The following is an 11,010-nucleotide window of genomic DNA, read 5'->3' as shown; positions in this document are numbered from 1 at the left end:
GTGTAAGTGGAGCGGATGGGGTCAATTTAGAGGAAAAAAAACTGGCCTGAACAAGAGTCAAATCACAGCCAAACACACACCGGACAGCTGCAAATGAGAGTCAACAGGCAGGGCCATCATGTGGTTTGCTTTGTCAAAAAGCTCCAGACTCACAGGAGAGAAAGGGCTTGGATGTGGAAGAAACAAGGACAAAGAAATCAACTGGAGTGGCATTGGATGAGGTCAACCTTGCAATTACACAGTTTTTGTCTGTGGCACACAGACATATGTGGATACGAGCATTAGTTGATTGGTAACCACTGACAGAACGGATGTCTGGCTAATTGGTCCCTTCCTATTTCTCTCATTAGGGCCACAAGCTGGAATCCTCTGAGGGACCACACAGCCAGGCCACCTGCCTGACAACCCATCCCAACCCCTCTTCAATATTGTTATGCTACTGTTTATATTATATAGTAGCATAATGATATAATATAGCAAAATGATAAGATATATTTTCTATAGTATATCATATTTTCTATTTTCTACGTATTTTCTATATCATATTCTTTGTAATACATGTCTCCATTATGAGTGTCTCTTAGTGAAATAACAGTGTCAGAGAGGGGGTGAGTGTAAATATGTGAAACAGTTGGCATAGCGTGCTGTTAGGGTGTAAATCAGGCTGTCCCTCTGCTCTTCAGTTTGGGGAACCTGAATAGTTTAGTAGTATTCAAATAAATCTGAGGCACTCAAGATGGAACCTGATTTTAGGAATACTATCGTACTTTCTTAGAAAACTTGTTGTAACTGTTTGACTTTGATGTTGCTGGCGATGCCTTATCAAGTCCCCCGAGCTGGTTCCAGGGGGTGTCCCAGGCTTAGATGCTAACATTCAGAAAACTGAGAGTCATTATGCAAATTGAAATGAGTGACAATCTTGAAAATAAAATGGTGTGCTAATCAAATTATGGAGATAAGATAAAGCAATGAGGATAGGCCATCTAATTAAATTACATCATGGAAATTCTTAATATGGTTTGCAAGCCCTTCAGAAGGTGTACTGTATGTGACTGGTGTGCTCTCGTTTTAGTGGATTTCTTGAAGCTTTTTATTGTTTCCAGGTTTGAATGATGCAACTTCATCAAACTGGCATTCATTATATACTTATGCTCACCAGTGGTATTTCCAGAGAGAATAATGGTGATGCTGAACAATTACAAGAGACTATAGTGACGCAGAATAAAAATGTAATCTGATTCTCATCATCATCATCATATGGCATCATGGGAAGGTTCACACTGGACCAGTTCAATTTTGGCTTGTTATTAAAGTTGACTCCCAAATATTTCTAATCATCCATCACTTCAAATCCCACTCCTAGACAGACGTGAATGAGATTTGATTAAGTCCTCTACATCCTGAAGCCCATCACCTCACCTTCGTCCTTTCTTAGTAGCAGCTCTCCACAGACTCCCACCGGACGTCCTCCAGTTGAGTTCGCTGCACATTAACACCTTAACATCTCTGAGATACTCAACCCCTGTGAAGACCATCTGGCACACACTCAGAGAACGGAAACTTCTCTCATACGGATGTGTAGATGGGGCAGTCCTGGGCTTTACCCTGTCATCCTCGGACACACAGCAGCCCAGCTAGTGATCAGGGAGTAAATCTGTCCACCTGAATCCCTTGGAGGCTCTGGCCCAGGAGAAGTGGCTGGCTGACATTGCAAACACAAATGGACTTAAAGAGCATCATCATCACAGGGTTCATGCACTCTCAGTACTCACTCCAGGTACAGCATTGTACCTTTAGGGGCTTGTCACTGGGGCAGTACCCTCAACACTTCACACACACTAATTCCAAACTGATTTTCAATCTCAGTTAGGATTGAGAATGGGTCTGGGGACATTTCATTCACTTCCGATTTCTGAGGGACGTAACCAACAGTGAGATTAAACTTGAATTGGTACATTAACCTCTTACCAAGTCTTTTAGGATGCTTTCAAGTCGTTTACTCAAAGCACACATCCATGTCATTCAACACTGATGTTATTAGTGCAGCCATTGGTTGTGCTGAACAGGGCTGCTAACTGTACTGCTGTGTCATCATATAAACCCCGCCCTTTGCCCAATAAGTAGTTGGGATTTTGTTCCTTTGGAAACTGGCTTCAGTGGTAAGGTCACCAGCTTGCCCTGCAGAGCAAATTCAAATTTGCTGAGGTTTGTCTAGGTGTCACCCAGGCAGCACTGTAATTGTACCCATTTAGCCATAACGTTTGTTTGGAAAACGTTCATAAATGGTCCAGAAACATTACATATATCAGCATCTCGAGGCTCAACTGTGACCAGTGCAGGGCCCATTGCCAAACGTTGTAGCCATGGACGGATTATGAACTTTCGGACCCTGGGCCAAGATGCATTAAGGGCCCCCCACTAATTGTCGCATATGTGGGAGGGGGGGGGGGGGGACCTCTCCCCCAGAACATTTTTAATTTGTTTGATGTGATTTCCTGTATTCTGGTGCATTTTCGGGCCAACACTTTAATTCAATCAGATTCATAGCCTACATCCTGATTTGTTGATATTGAGGCAATGATTCCATGCAAAAACTTGGGCTTCAGGGCCCCCTGATCCCTGGGCCCGGTAGGCCCGTGCAGTAATCCATCCTTGGTTGTAGCCAACTTTAGAGAATATAAATGGACCTCAACCTTTTTTTTTCCTGACAGAGTGGCTCGTATGTCCTCTGATGAGACAGGACTCACTGCAGCAGAGGTAATGGCATTATCACTAACGTGAACATTTGGACGCTCCATTGCATGCTATTATCACATAGGAACCATTCAACTGTAACATGTTCCAGTCAGTCCAGTTATGGAGTGACACACCACCCTCACCCAAGTGGTATGCAATGGATGTGAATATATATATGTGTGTATGTGTGTGTGTGTGTGTGCAGAGCTGTGCTTAATCACCAGAGCCTGAGAAAGTGATGTTATATGGTAAAGGAACCAGACAGGATGATGAAGACAGTATGATAAAAATGATCATAATTTCTAACTAAAGAACTGTATCTGTTGTAAGTGTGGTTGCGCAGATATTATGCACTGATATTACTGACAGTAAACTTTTGTCTTGAGTTACCAAAGTATTAGTGTATGTTGTCTGGGTCTGAAATATGTGTGGCTCCCATTGATTAATTGCATTACGGAGGTCTAACACCTCAATTATGTATGAGTAGGTGCAGTAGTTTTACACTGCACGGCAATTATAGCCAGACAGAACTTTTGAATGGGAACTAGGAAAATATTCCAAACCAGAGACACCATTAGAGTGATAAAGGCTGAGGAATGAAATACATGTTCTATGTGACCTCTGATTCATTATTTTCTGACTGTTTATATTAAATGATAGTAAAAGTTGAAGATGGTCAAACAGACGGCCTCCACATAGATAATTCCTATTGTAATTCCCAGTAGGCGCATGCTTTCCCCCTGCTATTAAAGTATGCATAACCTCACAGACACACACAGACACACACACACAGTAAATTGTGGCGTCTTGCCTCAGAAGGAATATTAGGTTTTTTTGAATGTTGCCTTGTGAACTCCTCGGAAGAATAGACAGACTGTATTATTAATATAATGCTCCCTTTCCACAAGAAATCAAGTCTATGCATAAAGCCATTATCAGGAGTTTCATACAAAGTCAGCAGCACGTAATGACATCATTATAGTCTAAGGCAGAGCTGCGCAGGATCCTCCACTATGGGAGAGAAAGCAATTCCAATCTGAATTGATTGCCGTGGGATTAGCCATCATTCACGGAATATTGGAACGCTTGCATTCAACTAATGTATAGAAAAAACATTTATTCTGCCGTGAATGAGGTTTTCAAAATGCATTCATGGAGTATGATGAATTACTGAGATCCTTCTAAATTAATCCATTTGAATGAAATGAAACGCAATTAGTTGTTCCTCAGCTGTGTCATGCCAACCAGAAACTCCCCCTGTACAGTAGGTTTTAATTATTCTCTTTTGGTCTTAACCCAGGGACGATATGTCATTAGCAATAGATCTATAGATTATGTAATACATATACTAACTAATGTCAAACAACATAGAAAACCTTACATTTAATTAGGACTGCAGGGACAACATAGAAATTCCTCAGCATGTTTAATTTCCAATCCCCGAGCTCGTATGAATGTTAACAAGTGTCCATGAAGCCGGCTTTCCATCTGTGCTTAGAAACTGAGTGGGGGGAAAGCTAAGTGTGGCAAGTGGCTCCGTGTGTTGCAGGTACAGTTTGTTCTTCTGTGCACGCTGACTGCCATCTGTCAAATTGTCTGTGCTCCTTACCTGTCATGTCTCCAGTTTGTCACAGGACTCCGCCAAGGGATCATCAGGAGTCAGGACCATGAGTGAGGCCTTACTTCTGGCCAGAAATAGTCCACAGATATCACAGACAACACAGGGTTTAGGATCCAATGTCTTAAAGGTGCTCTACGTGATGTTGGGTAACCTCACTTCTATTGACGTTCAAACCAAAAAGAGAGCTAACTCGCTACTTCTTCCCCCTCCCTCCCGTGCAATTGAAACTCTCCAAAATGCACATCCCGTTAGTGATTGGCTGGAACAGTTTGTTATGTTTTTAAGGTCCAGGCTGGACCAAGTTGTTTTTGTTTGCCCTTATTGGAGCCCGGGCTGTCCACAGAGACTGTGTTTTTTTGTTGTTGTTGTTGTTCTTACAGTGTATTCAGGGCAGAGGCAGCTAGCGCATGGTGAAGTGATATTTGCTGAATGTGACAAAAAACCACACCATTAGAAACCACATGACATCGCTTAGAGCACCTTTAAGGTAGGTAAGTGATGAGGAGAGGGAGATGGGGGGGCGCCGCTAGGGTTGTATTCCATAGTACGCACCATGGCCCAGGGCGCTAATCACCCCCCCCGGTGGCTACCCTGCACGTAGAGGTGTTTCAAGCTTTTTAAAAGTTATGGGATGAGGGAAATTTCACCCCAGGGGATTTTTTTTAGATTCTGGCTGCTAAACACACCATTTTAACGCAATTTGGGTGGGACAGAAATACCTAATACCTTTACAGAGCAAGCAGCTCTGGCCATATCGGCTCTGGCTCACATGACGTGAACATTGCTTTAAATGCATTATCGCTTCACTACCCACTATCGCTTCACTAACACGCGAACAAGGGAAAGAAAAGAAAAAAGAAACCAATGAGCTTATGTCGCAATTTGCGATAGGCCTGGGCCTGGAGAAAAGACAGCTACGGTAACCTAACAATAATGATTTGCTTACACTGCTGTTTGGTTGTCCCAAACTTTGAGATGATCCATACTCCGCATTAACTGAATCTTATCAATCTTGAAACCCGAACTGATGTTCCAAACAGCGTGACTGTAGGATGCAATGCCTAATCTCACTGCCTTCGGCATACCTGCTAAGAACAGTGCTCCTACTTACTGTTAAACACCTGAAAAATATTAAGCTGCTGTTTTCTTTTCATGACGAGCACTACGCTTGAATTATTATGACCGCCGCGCAGCGAAGAGGCGGTCATATAGGTTTAGTCAGAATTTTTTTTTTTATTTTTTTTTTTCGCATGTCGTCAAGGATTCCCGGGACACTGAAAGACCGGGGTAGACGAAACTTGGTGGGCATGTAACCCCATATGGATAGCATGGAACCATCATTTTTTGTTTTGATCTGTAGCCCCCACGCTGGATTGCACCCCTCGAAAGGAGGGTAGGGCAGACACAGTTTTCTGTGAATATCTCGAGAACCGTAAGGTTTAGGAGGACCATTTTTTTTTGTATGTTGATCTCAAGGGGCCATGTCAACCCATTCCATAGCCACTCATTTCATGTATAGCGCCACCTAGTTAAACACAAAAAAGTAAAAATGAGGTGTTGTAATCGCAGGTATCTGTGACCTAACATAGTCAAAACTGCACAAAAGTGGAAGTGTAGGATCATTATGACACCCTCTGAATGCACGCCAAGTTTCGTCGAATTCCGTTCATGGGGGGCCACACAATAAATTCATTTATGTTACTATACACCAACTGGCCTGTAGGTGGCATGAGACAGTTTTCTTTGAATATCTTGAGAACCGTAGGGCCTAGGAGGTCCACCTTTTTTTTGTATGTTGGTCTTAAGGGGGCATGTCAACCCATCCCATTACCACTTATTTCATGTATAGTGCCACCTAGTTAAATATGAAAAAGCAAAAAATGTGGTGTTTTCACCACAATATCTCTGGCTGACATGGTCAAAACTGCACGAAATTGAAAGTGTAGGATCATTATGACACCCTCCAAATGCATGCCAAGTTTTGTGAACTTTCGTTCATGGGGGGCCTTACAATAAAATAATTTATGTGTACATTTAGTGACCGTACACCAACAAGGATTCCCGGGACACTGAAAGACCGGGGTACACGAAACTTGGTGGGCATGTAACCCGACATGTATAGCATGGAACCATCGGTTTTCGTTTTGATCTGTAGCCCCCCCACTGTACTGGACCCCCCAAAGGGGGGTAGGGCAGACACAGTTTTCTGTGAATATCTTGAGAACCGTAGGGCCTAGGATGACCATTTTTTTCCGTATGTTTGCCTCCAGGGGTCATGTTAACCCATTCCATGTGCATAAACAGATACACACACATACATTCACAGTAATCATACGTATGACACATACTCACACAGTAGACATATGTACGCATGCATGCACATGCACAAAACACACATATGCAGGCAAACACACAAGCACGCACACACACACACACACACACACACACACACACACATAACATAAACACATAAACATAAGTATGTACACTATCACACATGCACACAATTCAAGAATTTCTCAGAATTATGAACAGGCAAGATAGGGGTGGGGTTGTATAAAATGAATTTTACATGTGAAATCTATGAACTAATCATGTTTTGGTACTTGTTGTCTAGCAGATACCAGTGAGAATTGAGTGTGGATAATGCAATTTAGTGAGACAGTTAGAATCATATAGGCCTTTCAGCGTGATTTATTTTTGTGGAAAAAATGTGCTGGACTGGGCGGCGGTCGTATTTTGTACCGCTGCGGTACATCTAGTTTATGACTGAATGGAACGTTGCGTTTTTAAGAGCCAGAACTGCTTATCATGTCGTGACAAAGTTTACACCAATCATCTTCTAATGTATCCTTATGTTGAAATGTCAATTCTCTTTGCCCTAAACATCATTTGTGCCCGAAGCATGTTTCAATTAAGACAGTGCACAAGCTATTTTTATTGTTGTAATATTTAATAATTTCATGAATTAAGCGTTGAAAAATTGTATGCACAGTGCATACTGGATTACGGCTGGCGGCACCACTGGAATAGTGCAGTATTACAGAGGGAAATATGGCTCTTTTCCCCATTATTTTCCCTCTGTTGAAATTAACTCCCTAATTGAAACTCTTACAGGTTTTGTACTTTTATAAAAAAAAAGTTAGTAGTGGAGTCTTTTTTACAAAGGCTGTTAAAAAACATCACATACTTCTGACACATTATCTTGTATGTTGCCGGTTTAGTATTTTTGTTATATGTTATATACATTCTAGAACAGGGGTCTCCAACCTTTTTGGGAATGAGGGCTACCTGAAGACTCAAAATCATATGGAGGGCTACTCATTTAAAACAAACATACCCTCACCCCTTTTTTGCGAGGGTAGTCCTCCTAAATAATAGGCCTACGTGATTTTTACGTGATTTTAAATTATCAATATTGTGTAGGCCTATAAGTCTTTATATATTAAGCAACTGTATTTTCAAATTTAATATCAATAACCTATGCAACACTACCAACATTTTTGTTCAGTTTGTTCATTTCAAAGTTTGCATGGGGAATCTAATCTATTTTTGATTTTTTTTCAAAATCTTGTATTTCAAAATCTCTTTGTGCAATTAATAATTTGGGTTACAATTTGTACCCAATTTATACCCACCCACCATTATGAATTCAGGGGTTGTTTAAGTTCTGATTTCAGTGGACAATTCTGTTTTAACATTTCAATAGTAATCGCCCACACCACCCTAACACATGAAAACTCCTTTTAAAGTTATTGCACACCTGAAATCTCTCCATGATCTGACAAAAAAGGTAATGCATGTCCTGCTCAGTCATGCATGCCACAACATTTTCAGCGCTATTATACGTCAGTAGCCTACGGAGGAGAAAAGGCCTGTGAGCTAAAGCAATTGTTTTTCAGTCCTTGAACAATCATGCGAGAACCGTATTTGATGAACATAGAATGGCCACAGAACTTGCAATGATATGCTTCCATTGGCTACACCAGACGAGCAAGTTTTTTCCCCCTTTACTGTCTATGCGTGCAAGCAGCGTGTAGGCCCTCCGCTTCCGTTGTTGTTGAGATTGTGATTGAATAGGAAACGGATTTGGAGCCAAAGGCTAAAATTTAACACAGCTACAATTTGTAAGGTATCACCAATATCAATTTAATGTTACAGATGTATGGCTACATACATTCTTAAAATGGTTCTGGTCTAGACTTATCTATATGTCTATATCTATATATCTATATCTATTGAAAACTTCACAATGGAGCGTGTTTTTAGAGCGTGATCTGCAGGCGACCTGTTGGCTATTTTTAGAAGGTTCTGTCTAGACTTATCTATATGTCTATATCTATATATCTATATCTATTGAAAACTTCACAATGGAAGTGTTTTTAGAAGTGATCTGCAGGCCGACCTGTTGGCTAGTCAGCCTCAGGGCTACCTGAAAACTACCAAGCGGCCACCTGGTGGCACCGTGTTGGAGACCACTGCTCTAGAATTATGTGGCTGACCAACATCTCATGTATAGACAATTAGGTCAGGTTTACTTTAGGTATTGATTTAGTTTAGAATGAATTCCTAAGACTCTTTTATCTTCCAAGATAGCTACTTAGCTACTGATCTGAAACTACCTTACCTACTTACTAACTTACCCATCTCCATACCCTACTGTTTTTTATTTGTCTGTCTGTGGCAGGCTGGAAGCAAAGAGAAATGAAGCCTTTTGTTTGTATAAAGAGGAATCGGGATTATCTTCTGACATTTCTGCGGTCAAGATAAATACTGACTTGAAATGAAACACCTTTGTTTCTGGGAAGTTATTTTGTCTATCTCAGTAAGATTATTTGGATATGTATCCATAATTGATTTCAGTCCAATTTTGTGTTCTCTCCTATTAACATCATCTGCCTATCATACAGTATCTAGCTTATGTGGCACAATCTCTCTCTCTCTCTGTCTCTCTCTCTCTGTATGTGTGTGTGTGTTTTTGTGTGAAAGAGAGAGAAACATAGAGAGAGAGGGAAAGGAGAGAGAGTGTGTCAGAAAGAGAGTTCTACCAGAAAGACTCAGTAGACAGAATAGAATCAGTTAACAATTTAATGAGTAACGGAACAGCTTGGATACAAGCATGATAGAGTCCTGAATAGGTAATCTGCCTTGGCGTAGGGCCCCGCCTCGGATCCGGCCCAGCGATGAGCGGATCTCGCCTCCCGCCGATGGATGAAGGTAGGGGCGTGGGAGCCTACCCCCACCCACGACGCGGGGACCAACTGGTGGCGGTGGCTGAAAGAAGATGGTGTGGCAGGCAGACCATGCCCGATTGACGGGACTGCTGGCAGAGGTGGCTGGGAGGGAGGTGGAGGGGACGCCAAGGTCAGCGTACTGAGAAGTAGAAGCAGTGTTAGGTGGTACATATTTAAAGAGCCCGCTGAATTCCTATAGGCTAGCGCTGATTAAATGAGTGAATGATCAGATTACGGGGCTTTCCCGAAAGTAGGCAGTTACGATTGACTCCAGTAAGCATGGGAGGAGTAAGGTTAGACTCACGAAGTCTTCCTAATAGAACTTTCGCTGAAGCTACCATTTCTACCAGAAAGACTCAGTAGACAGAATAGAATCAGTTAACAATTTAATGAGTAACGGAACAGCTTGGATACAAGCATGATAGAGTCCTGAATAGGGTAAATTGTCTTTGGCGAGGCCCCGCCTCTCTCGATCCGTCCAGCGATGAGCGGATCTCGCCTCCTGCCGATGGATGAAGGCAGGGCGGGAGCCTACCCCAAAAGGATGAGTGATGACCGCCGGGGTGACTCAGTAATCTGGTTCTGAGAGGAGCAGAGACATTAGTATACATACAAGATGAATTAAAACGGCATGACCGGGCCGGGTGATGACGCGCCAGGACGCCGACAGAATTTTTAGGTAGCTAGGTGTTAACCATAACCTAGGGTTGTAGTGGGGGCCCGCAGCATGCTTTCGCTTTAGTGGGATTTGAAGCTTGACGAGCTGGGTAAAACCAGCCGCCTAGGGCAACCTAGACCAATGCGGTCGGGCAACCGGGCGTCCAGGGCAACCCTGGACCATAAGCACTTCACGATCTGGCGCCCAGTGACTACGCAGCTAGTACATCGCGGATCGGTGCCAGGCCACCGCATCCAGAGCAACCTGGACTTTAGTGCCGCGCGAAGCTGGCAACCAGCGCCTAGGGCAAAACCTAGACCACGCAGACGCGAAGCCGGGCTACCGGCGCCCAAGGCAACCTGGACCATTAGCTGGCAACCAGCGCCTAGGGCAACCTAGACCAACGGACGGCCGGCATCTCCGGCATCCAGGGCCACCTGGACCGAACTGGCAACCAGCCGCCTAGGGGCAACCTAGACGAAGGCCACAAGCCGGGCAACCGGCGTGACGGGCAACCTGAACCATGAGCTGGGCAACCAGCCGCCTAGGGCAACCTAGACTGATGTGACGGCCGGGCAACCGGCATCCAGGGCCACCTGGACCGAACTGGGCAACCAGCGTCTAGGGCAACCTAGACGAGCGTCACAAGCCGGGCAACCGGCGTCCAAGGCAACCTGGACAGAGAGTTGGGCAACCAGCGCCTAGGGCAACCTAGACCAAGTGATGGCGGGCAACCGCATCCAGGGCAACCTGGACCAAAC

Source organism: Alosa alosa, chromosome 16 (assembly GCF_017589495.1).
Source record: "Alosa alosa isolate M-15738 ecotype Scorff River chromosome 16, AALO_Geno_1.1, whole genome shotgun sequence".
In the NCBI taxonomy this organism is placed as follows: Eukaryota; Metazoa; Chordata; class Actinopteri; order Clupeiformes; family Clupeidae; genus Alosa; species Alosa alosa.
Note: the sequence above shows the minus strand (reverse complement) of the source record.